This window comes from Schistocerca americana, chromosome 5 (genome assembly GCF_021461395.2).
Source record: "Schistocerca americana isolate TAMUIC-IGC-003095 chromosome 5, iqSchAmer2.1, whole genome shotgun sequence".
NCBI classification, from domain to species: Eukaryota; Metazoa; Arthropoda; class Insecta; order Orthoptera; family Acrididae; genus Schistocerca; species Schistocerca americana.
The window spans coordinates 284074608-284089547 of record NC_060123.1 but is presented as its reverse complement, the minus strand read 5'-3'; positions in this window follow the sequence as shown (position 1 = coordinate 284089547).

Below are 14940 nucleotides of genomic sequence, written 5' to 3'. Positions count from 1 at the left end.
AGATTACATAATGGTAAGACAGAGATTTAGGAACCAGGTTTTAAATTTTAAGACATTTCCAGGGGCAGATGTGGACTCTTACCACAATCCATTGGTTATGAACCGTAGATTAAAACTGAAGAAACTGCAAAACGGTGAGAATTTAAGGAGATGGGACCTGGATAAACTGAAAGAACCAGAGGTTGTACAGAGTTTCAGGGAGAGCATAAGGGAACAATTGACAGGAATGGGGGAAAGAAATACAGTAGAAGAAGAGTGGGTAGCTCTGAGGGATGAAGTAGTGAAGGCAGCAGACGAACAAGTAGGTATAAAGACGAGGGCTAGTAGAAATCGTTGGGCAACAGAAGAAACATTGAATTTAATTGATGAAAGGAGAAAATATAAAAATGCAGTAAATGAAGCAGGCAAAAAGGAATACAAGGTCTCAAAAATGAGATCGACAGGAAGTGCAAACTGCTAAGCAGGGATGGTTAGAGGACAAATGTAGGGATGTAGAGGCTTATCTCACTAGGGGTAAGATAGATACTGTCTACAGGAAAATTAAAGAGACCTTTGGAGAAAAGAGAACCACTTGTATGAATATCAAGAGCTCAGATGGAAAACCAGTTCTAAGCAAAGAAGGGAAAGCAGAAAGGTGGAGGAGTATAGGGCGTCTATACAAGGGCGATGTACTTGAGGACAATATTAAGGAAATGGAAGAGGATGTAGATGAAGATGAAATGGGAGATACGATACTGCGTGAAGAGTTTCACAGAGCACTGAAAAACCTGAGTCGAAAAAGGGCCCCGGTAGTAGACAACATTCCATTAGAACTACTGACGGCCTTGGGAGAGCCAGTCATGACAAAACTCTACCATCTGGTGAGCAAGATATATGAGACAGGCGAAATACCCTCAGACTTCAAGAAGAATATAATAATTCCAATTCCAAAAAAAGCAGGTGTTGACAGATGTGAAAATTACCCGACTGCCGGTTTAATAAGTCACAGCTGCAAAACACTAACGCGAATTCTTTACAGACGAATGGAAAAACTGGTAGAAGTCGACCTCGGGGAAGATCAATTTGGACTCCATAGAAATGTTGGAACACGTGAGGCAATACTAACCTTACGCCTTATCTTAGAAGAAAGATCAAGGAAAGGCAAACCTACGTTTCTAGCATTTGTAGACTTACAGAAAGGCTTTGACAATGTCGACTGGAATACTCTCTTTCAAATTCTAAAGGTCGCAGGGGTAAAATACAGGGAGCGAAAAGCTATTTACATTTTGTACAGAAACCAGATGGCAGTTATAAGAGTCGAGGGGTACGAAAGGGAAGCAGTGGTTGGGAAGGGAGTGAGACAGGGTTGTAGCCCCTCCCCGATGTTTGTTCATCTGTATATTGAGCAAGCAGTAAAGGAAACGAAAGAAAAATTTGGAGTGTGTATTAAAATCCGTGGAGAAGAAATAAAAACTGAGGTTCGCCGATGACATTGTAATTCTGTCAGAGACAGCAAAGAACTTGGAAGAGCAGTTGAACGGAATGGACAGTGTCTTGAAAGGAGGATATAAGATGAACATCAACACAAGCAAAACGAGGATAATGGAATGTAGTCGAATTAAGTCGGGTGATGCTGAGGGAATTAGATTAGGAAAAGAGACACTTACAGCAGTAAAGGAGTTTTGCTATTTGGGGAGCAAAATAACTGATGATGGTCGAAGTAGAGAGGATGTAAAATGTAGACTGGCAATGGCAAGGAAACCGTTTCTGAAGAAGAGAAATTTGTTAACATCGAGTATAGATTTAAGTGTTTGGAAGTCGTTTCTGAAAGTGTATGTATGGAGTTTAGCCATCTTTGGAAGTGAAATATGGACGATAAAAATTTTGGACAAGAAGAGAATAGAAGCTTTCGAAATGTGGTGCTACAGAAGAATGCTGAAGATTAGATGGGTAGATCACATAACTAATGAGGAGGTATTGGGGAGAAGAGGAGTTTGTGGCACAACTGGACAAGAAGAAGGGACCGGTTGGTAGGGCATGTTCTGAGGCATAAAGGGATCACAAATTTAGCATTGGAGGGCAGCGTGGAGGGTAAAAATCGTAGAGGGGGATCAAGAGATGAATACACTAAGCAGATTCAGAAGGATGTAGGTTGCAGTAAGTACTGGGAGATGAAGAAGCATGCACAGGATAAAGTAGCATTGAGAGCTGCATCAAACCAGTCTCAGGACTGAAGACAACAACAACAACTACTACAACAACAACAACAACAACAACAACAACATACAACATATCAATATTTGCTGGAACAACGATTGGTGTTGTCCGAGAAATAAAATAATATGGTCCCTATCTCCCGGTTCCGACCTTGGTTTTGGGAGGCTTCCCCTGATTGTAAGACGTATGCCGGAACTGGTAAACCTCTCCCATATATTCACAATTTGAATGCCAAATTTGCCACACTATCAGCTTGTCTGACAATTGCTTGAGTAGAGCCGCAACTGTTCATGGGCAACATTTTTAAGAGCCCGCTCCACTCGCAAGTGTGGATAATGAAAAAAATAAGCGACATACAGTAGGTACACTATAACCACAAACAAGCTCATTTGTACAGATATCATGATTTGATATAGAGGATGTTTAAAAAGAACTGTGACATATACCTACAGGGCCAAAACTAAAGTTGAATTTCCCATAACGATATGCACAGAAACCAATATCTATGCAACATGGTCGTCTGACCTCTCATTTCCGTCTGTGTATTACATAGAAGCAGACACAATAGGAAATGCTGTATATGATTACCACGCATGCTGACACATCCCTCAACACACGTTCGCAGTGAATTATGCAGCCTTTCAAATATACCTGACTTCAAAGAATTGCATCACATGCAGTGTTCGGAGGATCCTGTAACGTTAACACGCTACCGACGGGTTTGGCAAATGCCAGTGCCTTCAAATGTCCTCATTGTAGTATCCTGCCCATTCGTCTGATTTATGGTGCCTAGGAAGCTGTTTTCTCGGATCGCTAGACACCCATTCAAGTAACTCGTATAAATATAGTTTATTACAGTAAGTTTAATTGACAATATGTAACTTTGCGTATTCACAAAGAAGTGTTACAAGCAAATGGTGACATGCAAATAATCCATGTCCTTCGGTATATATAATTTCTGTGCAAGCAAAACAATTAGGTTCATAAGCCACTGCTGTAGCGTTTGTGTGACTCTTCTACTTACACTCCCCCCGCAGGTAGGCGGCGCGGCGCTTCTTGTACATGCCGTTCCTCTCTCCTTGTCGTCCTAGTCAGCGTACTATTGGCTAACGTCGTCTCACAGCCCTCTCTACTACTCCGTTCTTCATGGTCGTGCCGGCGCTTGTCGTTACGCCGGAACACGCATAATAATAGATACAACGGATTCACGGCCGGTGAACGGAAAGGCTATGCTATCTGATCTCACGGACCTATTTTTTTCCCATGAAACTTTGCGGTGGGGTACTATCACAAGATACGCAGAAACTGGAGTGGTGCCCTGTCGTGCATAAACTGCGTAGCGTCATTCAGTATCGTAGAAATCGACGACACATGGCATCTGTTAATCTGCCTGTGAAGTGTGTGTGTGTCACTAGGGGTCAGTCACCGACACTTGCTGCCAGTAGCTTGATACTGAAGCGATCTTGATGCCTCACCTCCATGACTACTCAAAGATTTGAATCTCCCCATTTACTATGGAATCTCTTGTGAATCCTACCTCTTCTGCAGGTTGTGAACTGCAGCTCTTCAACGACCATATCTTAACAGGTATTTAAGAACTTCCAGCAGGCAGTATGCGCTATAACTGTTCATTTGCACTTCCTAATACGTATATATTTTTGACATGGTTTTTGCATTTTCGAAAACGCCATTTTGCCTATCTGTTACGATGATTTGAAAATGGGTCTTTGACCGAAACAAGTCATCGAGTAAATAAAAAAAGTGGAATTTACAGCTTTATCTGGTTTTTCTTTGTACTGATCAACAGATATTCCTTTCCAGACATCTCACTATAAGATGTATCCTTTTAATTTCGACCAATATTACATCCTGTACGAATATGAGACAGTTTCTTTTAAACGCCTTATATTTTTTCTGTGATACATTGCCCTATAATTGAAAATAATTCCCATCCCAAGATATTTTCAGAGGAGGTCTCCTTGGATACCCCCGCACATACACCAATTATTTACCACTACCTGATCTAGTGTCTGACTGAAAGGTTTCTGGTTACTCGAGTAGCTCGCGCTATCTTTAGAGGTTGGGATGAAAAGTATTAAAAGTATCACTTTGTCCCATTCAGTAACAGTCACATACAAAATTTTAATTTTCCACAGGAAAAATGGTCACTGTTGACATTAAAAAAAAAATAGTTCGATTCCCGGTTCTGACCAAGGTTTTCACAAGGTTTCCCTTGTGAAATGATGTGGCTGGCAATCCCCTCCATAACACCCCCAGTTGTGAACCCCTCCAAGCTCGATTGGTAACTGGCTGCAGGGAACAGAGTACTTGATTGGAGTGGACCTCAGTCAGCCTGCCCTTTCCTTCAACTAGCGAATGAAATGCGAAAAAGTACACGACAGACACTCGACATCTTCACTGTAAACTCATGAAATAAAGTACTCTCAAAGCAGCTAGAAGGAAATATTTTGTATAAGCAGTGACCGACAGTTTTCGTAAATCTTAAGAAGTGCAACATGTAATACACAGCAGTAGCAATTTTTGTATTAATTATCAATTTCGGTCAAATTTAGTCCATCTTCGGGCAATAAAAGACATATCCAATAGTGCACCCATTAATCCTAATCATTCTTGAAGTAGCCGGCCGAAGTGGCCGTGCGGTTAAAGGCGCTGCAGTCTGGAACCGCAAGACTGCTACGGTCGCAGGTTCGAATCCTGCCTCGGGCATGGATGTTTGTGATGTCCTTAGGTTAGTTAGGTTTAACTAGTTCTTAGTTCTAGGGGACTAATGACCTCAGCAGTTGAGTCCCATAGTGCTCAGAGCCATTTGAAGCCATTATTGAAGTGTTGTATTTAGATATAACGTATGTTATAACAATCATATACTCTACCTTGCAGTGTACTACAAGATACAGTTCCTAACAATAAGAGAGAGTAAGTATTGCTGTCACTTGGAAGAGAGGCTCTAGGAATTGATTTATAACCATATTACTTGCTCGTGTATAAAAAACCCTACGCTTACAAATACTAAATGAAGTACGTTGTTTATTGAAACTTGATATTCGTAAGCTTCGCCAACTAAAAGCTATTCCTACTCTCGTTACACAGACTTCAGAACAAATTGGGAATGGTAAGACGAGCATGATCTATAATTACATAACATAGGTAGTAGTACTTCTTGGCAACACCTCTTTCATCCATCATATGACATGGAGTTTTACGTGATCATTCAGATTTTTCAACTGAATCTTCACTCGCTCTATTGTGCAATGTCGTTCGAAACTTCGCTATATTTATTGATTGAGTCATGCTGAAAACTGTGGCGTGCGACGGATAAATACTCGACTCTCGGTACGATTACAGAGAGTAGATCTTTGTGCATTTAAGTATATTTCATATCTGAACTCGATTTTATTTAGAAATTCTCGTGGCAAAATGGGTTTTCGGGAATATGCTACACTAATTACTATGTACGGATGCAAAGGAAAATGGAGTTTGAGGTTATTATCTCCCCCCTCCTTCCTTCTTCCACCCATTGTCCACGTTAAACAATGCCCAGTAAGTAATTAATAAGCAAAGTATTTTATGAAGATTTGAGAGGCGCGAAGATTACAATAAACTTACAAGTTCACTTAGCTTGTCATGTTGAAATGGTTCCAGTTCTTCTTGTCTAGGGGTATGATTCTTGAAGCTGAAAATCTAATATCAGGTCCTCACGGTTGGTTTGAGCTAAATAAATTGGAAGATCGTTGTTGCAGAGCTTTCTTTACGTAAATATATTTTCCACTGATTTTCTCACATTTTAGTTATCATACAGTATTTTGATTTCTCATATTAACAAAGCCAAAATGGCACTGTTGCACCTATATTTATATACTTCGTCACTCTGATCAACAAGCGCTCTTGGGGAGGAATTAGAATATGAAACATGGGAATGATGAACCATGACTAGTTCTAAATGGCACGGATCCTTCAATCACGCAATGAATCTACAGTCCTGTACCACTACAGCGAGAGCCTCCTGGTTACAGGGCATCACACACGACTGATACACAAATCCATTACTCCTGACAAAGAGAACCAATTAATCTGGTACAGGGTTTCATTCCACTCACTAACTTCAGCACCAAGAGACTGGGGAAGGTAATTAGGGACATAGAATAGGATCATAATGAACCCATAGAGCTACAATGATTCAGATAAAATTCATCGCGTAAGAGTATTAGCAACGAAACGGGGGTTCATTTCCGTGAGTAATCTCTCAACAATGGTAAGAACTCCTAACCACGAATCATCAATTATCAAATATGGGACGGGCAGTGTTACACAAAGATGAAGTTCCAGCTAATGGACATGTAATATTAAAAACACAGTCAGCCGATGGAGAAACCATTTGAATGTATGCGCAAATGTCGCTTAGGCGATTAAATAATAGAGCGATTAGTGAAATTTAGACTATTGAGAACCAGCACATGGGTCAGTCACGCAAGATTTGTTACGCCTGATGAAATACACTCATTTAAACTGTGGTATCACGTATCGATACCATCCCACAAGCGTCCTAGCAGCGAAATTGCAAGTGCGCGAGACACGCTGGTAGTGGTCGTGCGGGATCCAGCGGACCCAACGGAGAATGGCTGTTGAGCCACGCCTCTAGGTGCTAGGTACCTCGAGCGCCCTCTGCCGAGGAGGGCTGCGACAGCAGCTCACCCACTCGCGCTTGGAGCCACAGCACCACACGAAGCTCCGCAGATGCCACCCAATTGCGGCTCCGCCACCATCATTTTGCTGCTGTAATATCTGAACTCTTTGTATTGAGCTGGAGAAATACAGAAAAATCTTCTGTGTGCTTCGTTGTTCACTAATCATTTCTACTCCTGACCAGCTTTCCTACGACGACAGCTGCTAAAGCACACCGTAGCCCTACTCTCCTTACCGTTGTGTATGACGTCGCCCACAAGATATACTATACGCTGCAACGAATTAATACTTCATAAAGTCGTGGGAGTACACTGAATTACCACAGTGTCTGCGCTGGTGGCACATGGTCTCACTCCGACAGAGGACAAAGCACAATCACCGTTCCACACATTGCATGCGAATTTAATCGTAAACATAATACGGTTATTACCAAAAAATTAATAATTACTAAACTAAATGTAAGCGCATTCATTCTTAATATTCATTTGTAACCCAGCCCACACAAGCAAGCTCAACTTAAACAGTCATGTTCCGAAGAAAATACATGCTACTCGATGACCCCAACAAGAGGGTCCTACAAAAGCAACTCTCGGGTAGTCGTTGGATGGGAAGGAAACCGTCACTTGTACCTAGCCAACAGAGCGGACCAAAAAAGCGGAAAATGCTTTGAGCTAGCAGCGTGCCGTGTTACTGGGCATCTATGGAATAGACCCAGGAAGATTGGTATTTCTCGGCTTTGAGGGAAGGAACTTCTCTGGCCTCCACCGCCACGTTTGAGAACTCTGCGAATTTACGCTATACATAAATTATTCAGGACTTGGCAGCAGAAACGAACAGTTAGCTGATCATGAAATAAATAAAACAGTTGGGCTCCATCACATTCTCTTCTCAGGTACCGACAGGTGCTCGATATGAGAGCATGACAAGCCTCTCTAAGACGTTAGAAAGACACAAAAAAGAAGGATTATTGAAGGCGGATAAGAGACATACCCCTTTCACACAAACGATGACTGTAACATATGACCAGTACGTAGACCTTCTTGTAATTTAACTATGAAATGAGATAAAACTATTTTATTTGTATTCCTGCACACGCCAGTTCTGTGTCGTTACTTTTTGTTCTGCATGACTGACGTTCTGGAAGTACTGGGTATAATTTCAGCTCTTCCTTTATTTAAAATGTCTCAGCTATTCATCGAAAACCGAACTGCACCTGCATCTGCATCTGCATCTACATCTACATCCACAAACTAGAGCCGTTTTTACTTCAACCACCGATCGGTTAGTATAGAGGCTACGCGAGCGGCAGACAGTGAACATGGCTACTGCGCAACTCTCGCACTACACACTCCGCAATTGCCGACCTCAACGCATCAGTCTGCGTTACACTACAGCCACGTAAACATGGCTGCCGTCATTGTTGCTCCCGCCAAGTGTGAATTACGAAGGGTAATTCGGTTTCTGCAAGCGGAAGGGAACAGTGCAGCAGAAATTCATCGGAGAATCAGCCAAGTGTACGGTGGTAACTTCATGACTGATGTGTTGTGCATGAATGGTGCCGATAGTTTAAAGATGGTCGAAATGACGTGGACGATGAAGGGAGCCAAGGAGGCAAGTGTGTCGCTACAGCCGACCTTGTTGAAAGAGTTTACAGAGTGGATGGAGAAAACGGTAGGTTTACCACAACTGCTTTGTCTATGGGAATTCCGGAATATTAAAGGTCTATCATACACTCTATTTAGGTTACAAAAGAACTTTGTAATCGTTGAGTGCCAAAAATGTTGACAGACGCCCACAAAAGCCACCAAGTGGCGTCAGCTTTGAATTTTCTTGACCGTTATCATGATGAAGGAGAGAACGTTTTGAAACCAATTGTTACTGGAGATGAAACGGATCCAATACGACACACCGGAAACTAAACGACAATCAGAACGATGGATGCATCCAAATTCACCAAACAAATCAGAAAAATTTAAACAATCAATAACAGAAAGGTTAAGGCTATCGTGTTTTAGAACCAAAACGGTGTGTTATTTGTAGAGTTTATGCAGCCCGGAACCACTATCAATGCAGCTGCTTGTTGTGAAACTTAACGACGTTTGCGGAGAGTCATTCAAAACAAACGAACAGGAATGCTGACTTCAGGAAATGTGTTGAAGCATGACAAGCCTCGTCCACACACTGCTGCCACAAACCAACGTCTCCCTGAACAATTTCAATGGGACATTTTCGTTCATCCGCCGTACAGTACTGACCTGGCATCCAGCGACTTTCACCTTTTCCCTGAACTGAAGACGTGGCTAGGAGGGCAGCAATTTCAAACCAACTAACATCTTCAAAACATCAGTGCTCATTAGACATCATTGACGGCAACATTTTTTGAAGAGGGTACTGAAAAGCTTGTCCACAGGTACGATAAATGTCTCATTCTTTTCGGTGACTATGTTGTAAAGTAACCATATGTTTACAAAACTTACGGTAGTAAAATAGTTGTTCTCTATGAACTTGTCTTTTATTTATAGCCTATCGGAGGTTGAAAGAAAAACGTCCCTCGTAGATATTCCGCAAACCACCGTACGGCGCGTGGCGGAGGGTACCCCGTACCACCATTGGTCATTTCCTTTCCTGTTCCACTCACAAATGCCTCTGTATGAAAACTGATTTCTCGCATCGTATCGTGCTCCTTACGTGAAAGGTGTATATATATTGGCGGTAGTACAATCGTTCGCCTGTCAGCTTCAAATGCCGCTTCTCTGAATTTTCTCAGTAGTTTTCCTCGAAACGAACGTCTCCTTCCGTCCATGGATCCCCATTCGTGTTTTCTAAGCGTCTCCGTAACACTTAGGTGTTGTACAAACCTACCGGTAACAAATCTAGCAGCCAACCTCTGAATTGTTTAGATGTTTTCCTTTAGTCTGAGCTGGCATGGATCCCAAACACTCGAACAGTACTCAACAGTTGGTCGCACCAGCGTTCTACACGCGGTCTCCTTTACAGATGAATCACACTTTCCTATAATTCTCCCAATAAACCGAAGTCGACCATTCGCCTTCCCTATCACAGTCATTACATGCTAATTCTCTTTCATATTACTTTGCGACGTTACGCCCAGATATTTAAATGACGAGACTGTGTCAAGTAGAACACTTTTAATGCCGTAGCCGAACATTAAGGGTTTGTTTTTCCTGCTAATTAGCAGTAATTTACATTGTTCCACATTTAGAGCTAGCTGCCATTCATCATAAAAAGTAGAAATTTTGTCTTATTCATCCTTCTACAGTCACTCAAATTTGACGCCTTACCCTACATCACTGTTGCCCACCCCGTCCACCAAATCACTTATGCCATCAGAGAACAGCAGCAGTCCAATCGCACTTCTCTGGGGAAACCAAGAGGGAAGGAACCGAGTTGTAACAGTTTGAATACGTTTTCTCGCAGAATATGCCAACGTAACAGAACCAAAATTTATTTCATTTTACCTTAGTTCTGTGCAAGTCCGAACAGTTTTCAAGCGCGCCGGCCTCGGTGCTCGTGCGGTTCTAGGCGCTTCAATCCGGAACTCCGCGACTGCTACGGTCGCTGGTTCGAATCCTGCCTCGGCCATGGATGTGTGTAATGTCCTTAGGTTACTTAGGTTTAAGTAGTTCTAAGTTCTAGTGGACTGATGACCTCAGATGTTAAGTCCCATAGTGCTCTGAGCCATTTGAACCATTTTAGTTTTCAAGCACTCCTAGTCACAGATTAATACGGATATCTGATGTCTCCCCCTAGCAGGTCTCACTAATCGAATTCGCTGCCCTGTCTTGCGGTAGACGAGAGCTCCTGGCTAATGCATCTGAGTGTACTCAGTGACACGTGGAGTAGCCGGGGGGATTCGCGAAGGCGAGCAGAGTCCGTGTGCGGGGGTTCACCGAGGTCCCTCTCAGCTGCCATAATCCGTGCACAAACAGAGGCGCCCCTGCACTGAGGCACGGACCGTCCGCGAGGTCTCGTGCGGACAGAAACTCCGAGAACATCCTAACGCTATCGCTTACGGTGAACCCCGTCTCATATGACACTTGCCGATTCTCAATTTATCCAAGCATAGACATGGGCTCGGTGCTGATGAAGAATCATCATGAAAAAATTGCTGAATTGTGATGCTGAGCCAAGCCGATAACGGGTCTCGAATATCTTCGCTGGCAAATCATAAGACATTTTAGTTTTAGCTGTTGAAGATATCGCTTCCACAACATAGCAGTTCTGCTAGCATTCTTGGATGTAGCTAATGAAAAGTATTGAAAAGGAATATAGTTAGTAGGTCACCTGTATTCAACGGATGTGTTTCTTATTTCCGTATACATGTAAAGCATCGAAGAATGTTGTATTTTTTAACTGTTGGTCGACAGATATTTACTCTGATTAAAATGGCCTCATCGTTTTAGCGTGTACGTAAAACTTTTCAAAGCCGTCTTTACATAATGTATTTTTAAGCTCCACTCCAGTGTTTCCAAGCACATAATTATTTGTTTCATTTAATCCTCGAAATTTTTCACCTGATTTGTGGGAACTAAATATATACATGCAAGTTTTATGTCTGTTAAGACTATGTTGACGTCAGATTTTGTTGGTTTTTAGATTGTACTTTACAGTATGTGTGTCCTACGGCTGCCAACAGCAATAAGCCACAAGCTACATTAACGCAGAGTGTCATTCCATGTTTCCGGTTTATATTTAATGTCACTCTTCTATCGCTTTAATTTAATTATTTTCTATACTATCTATCTGTTAAAACCACTGCCAGTGCCTCCTAAGGAGATCAGATGCGTGGAAAAATTGCGCAAGATTACTGAAACAACTTTTGTTCGTAAGAGAACTAGCTGGGTGTAGTTCATATTTTCCTTCCTTTCTCAACAAACATCTTCGTTTCAGCATAATCAGATCCTCCATCAACGACCTGTCTTACACACTCACGTCTGCCTTCACCTTTCGTTTGAGCATCTTTTTCAACTGCAGTTCTCAGCAATGACTAATGAGCCCAAATATTCTCCCAAATCCGTTCATTACACCCTTTATTACACATTTATTCTCATTTGAATCGCTATCGGAGGTGTACATTTCTTACACGAAAAATGTTATTATTCACCTGTTTCCAGTAACACCACATTTCAAATGCTTCTAGTGGTTATAATTCTCTCTTATCATTGCCCACGTTTCGCATCCATAAAGAAATTGGGTCCGAGCATTAGCTTTTCAATAATGTGTTTTGAACTCAAGGCTTACAAGCTGACCACACAGCACTCGGCGTTTCGTATTTTTTTTATTATTACTATTTGTTTCTGTGGTACTATGATAAGTGAAGTTCAAAACCCGAACATCAATTAACCAAAGAAGCTCATTGCAACTCTCAAAAATTCTCGAGAAAATAGATGTTGAAGTCTTCCGAGCGTCTTTCATATGATAAAGTAAGGTCATTTCTTCGATGACCCTGTGCCTCCATTGTAGAATGTTTGCTTGCAGTGTGGACAGCATGGGTTCGATTTCTGACGATTCTAAAATTTTAAACAAAGACGTATGTTCTGTGAAACATAAGGTACAAAAAAAATTAAAGAAAACAGTAATCTGTATTTTCTTATATTTAAACAGTCTTTTGTAAATCGGTAATCAAAATTTATATTTGCAATGAAACTGGGATTTTTATTTTATGTAATTAGAAATAAGAAAGGGTGCATTTTTCATGAAAATGGCGATTCTATTTGTGTTAAGATGTATTTGATGAACTTTATATTTAAAAATGACGTAGGTATTCGAATTAAACAAAAAAAAATAATGGTCGGAACGACAATCCAACCAACGATCCAGCGATTATCAATCCAGCGGCATCCCGAATTTTTACCGTCTTTGTGTATTTTGTACTTCACGGAGATGCTCGTAGACGTTAAAAAACAAGATGGGTCGGCCAGGCTTTTTTCCAAAGTTCCGGTGTTCCTTTCACCGCCTGGGTTGGATGAGCACCTGGGAGTACAAAGCGCTTTTGGCCAGAAGTCATTTTTCTCATTTTTGGTGCAGTTAGTCAAGATATTTCATTCTATTCATATCCCCACAAGGCCTTTTTCCCCTCACCTTTTCAGCAATAGGGAACAAAATAAAGAAATAAATGGGGTATGACATGAAAATGTGAGTTCCTCAGACTCCATGTTTCGTGACGAGAGTTCCTTTTGAAAACTGAAATCTGCATGATGTGTAGCAATGCAAATTTACATAAGAATATCTTGACGTACTGTTTCTGAAGTGAAGATATCAGAACGGAGGACAAAAAACAGTTCTCAGTTCATGGACGAACTGACAGTTAGAGGTAAGTATTTAAATCCCGGGTCGTTGCTTGTCTGTCAAATGGAAAATAGAAGATTCAGTGGAGGCTGTAGGTAAAAATAATCGTTATCAAAGCACTTACGCGGAAACGTCTTTTTCTGTTGACAGCAAAATAATCGTCTTATAAATCATAAGAAGTCTTGACGGAGATGTAACAAGAAAGAACAGATACAGAAGCAGACATCACTGTTGACACTCGTAATCAATGTTCGCCTCCAGAGTTCACATCTTGCTTGGAAATGGAATGTTCTTCACATAAAGGAAATAACAGGATCTTCCTTGTTGTATAGGTCCAGTATTAGGCGTTTTCATTCAGTAGACCAGTCTTCGATCCTCAACACGCAAGAGGACTTGTACAAGAGTGTGCAAAACACTAAGCAAGTCTAGAACACTCTTCAGTCAAGGTGCCTATGCCAGGAATCGAACCAAGCCCTCCTCCATATGGGAGGTGAGCCATCTACCACACAGCCATGATGCTTCTCGAAAAGCGATTAAAGACGATCGGAAAACTTCAAAGTTGATTTTCTCGAGAATTTCTAAGAGTAGTTGTGACTTGCTTTCGGCGACTAACATTTGATTGTAAATTTCACATACAAATAAATATAAAAAATTGCAAAAATTCAAGTGCCATGTGGTCGCATTGTTAGTTAAGAAAAGACTTTTTCCCATGCAGACGTAGCTACTATGTCTTTTTTGTACTACTTCTCCTTAACTAGTCTGCTTGCGAGAAAGCCTAGTTCATTTATCTCCTCAAGAATCTCATACCAGAACTTGACATTTAGTCATATATCATGTTCATTTGCAGCACATATTATTACTTTTTACTTTTTGTGAATGTTATAATCATCAACAAGCATACAGCATGTTTGATTTAGTTAAACACAGGAGCCGATTATTTTTCAGTTTCGGTGACCGTTGCTGCATTATCAGTGGACAGTCTCATGCTGACTTGCTACCCAAAACAAAGAATTACACCGAAATAATCAAAAACTTCTCTCGTGACTGCTTTTTCATGTTTAACGACATTTTTTCATTATGAATATCTTTGCATATAGTCAATCGTTTTTTATATATCCTAAATCCACCCTTTATTTTCAGTCGCAGCGCAAAAACTCCTCCTGGAGTGCGCTTACTTTAGCTAAAACCAGTCCTGTTGCTTTCCAAATTTACCTCAACCCCTCGCTAAAGTGCACATGTGAGTATACATCGTGCAAGCAATGAAAGACCTACTTTGAGGTGATTTTCACATCCATATATCTGCTCTTGCATTCTTTAAACCTGTACTACTTACATTCTACGTGAGTGCTGTAATTAACATAGTTTTGTATGATAGCAGCTTCTTTGTAACACGGGAGAGTGTTGTATGGTGGAATACTTTTCAAACCTTGGTGTCTGTAATAGACGTTTAATATATTTTCTCATTCCATTTTGAACAGCATTCACATAATGTGTACTACACTCTTTTTCTGAAATTACAAAAATTACTCAGGAAAAGTTAAGATCTTTGCCAATGTGAAAATCTTTCCGAAGGTTCAATAGTGTCGTAACAAGGAACAAATACTCTATTCAAATTTAGAAGTGTAGGAATCGAAACTATGCTGTCAGTACTGTATTTAATACTCTATATGTTACGTTATTGGTCTGCCACATGCTAATAAACAGTAAGCAAAATCAAACTAAGAAGAAGTATTA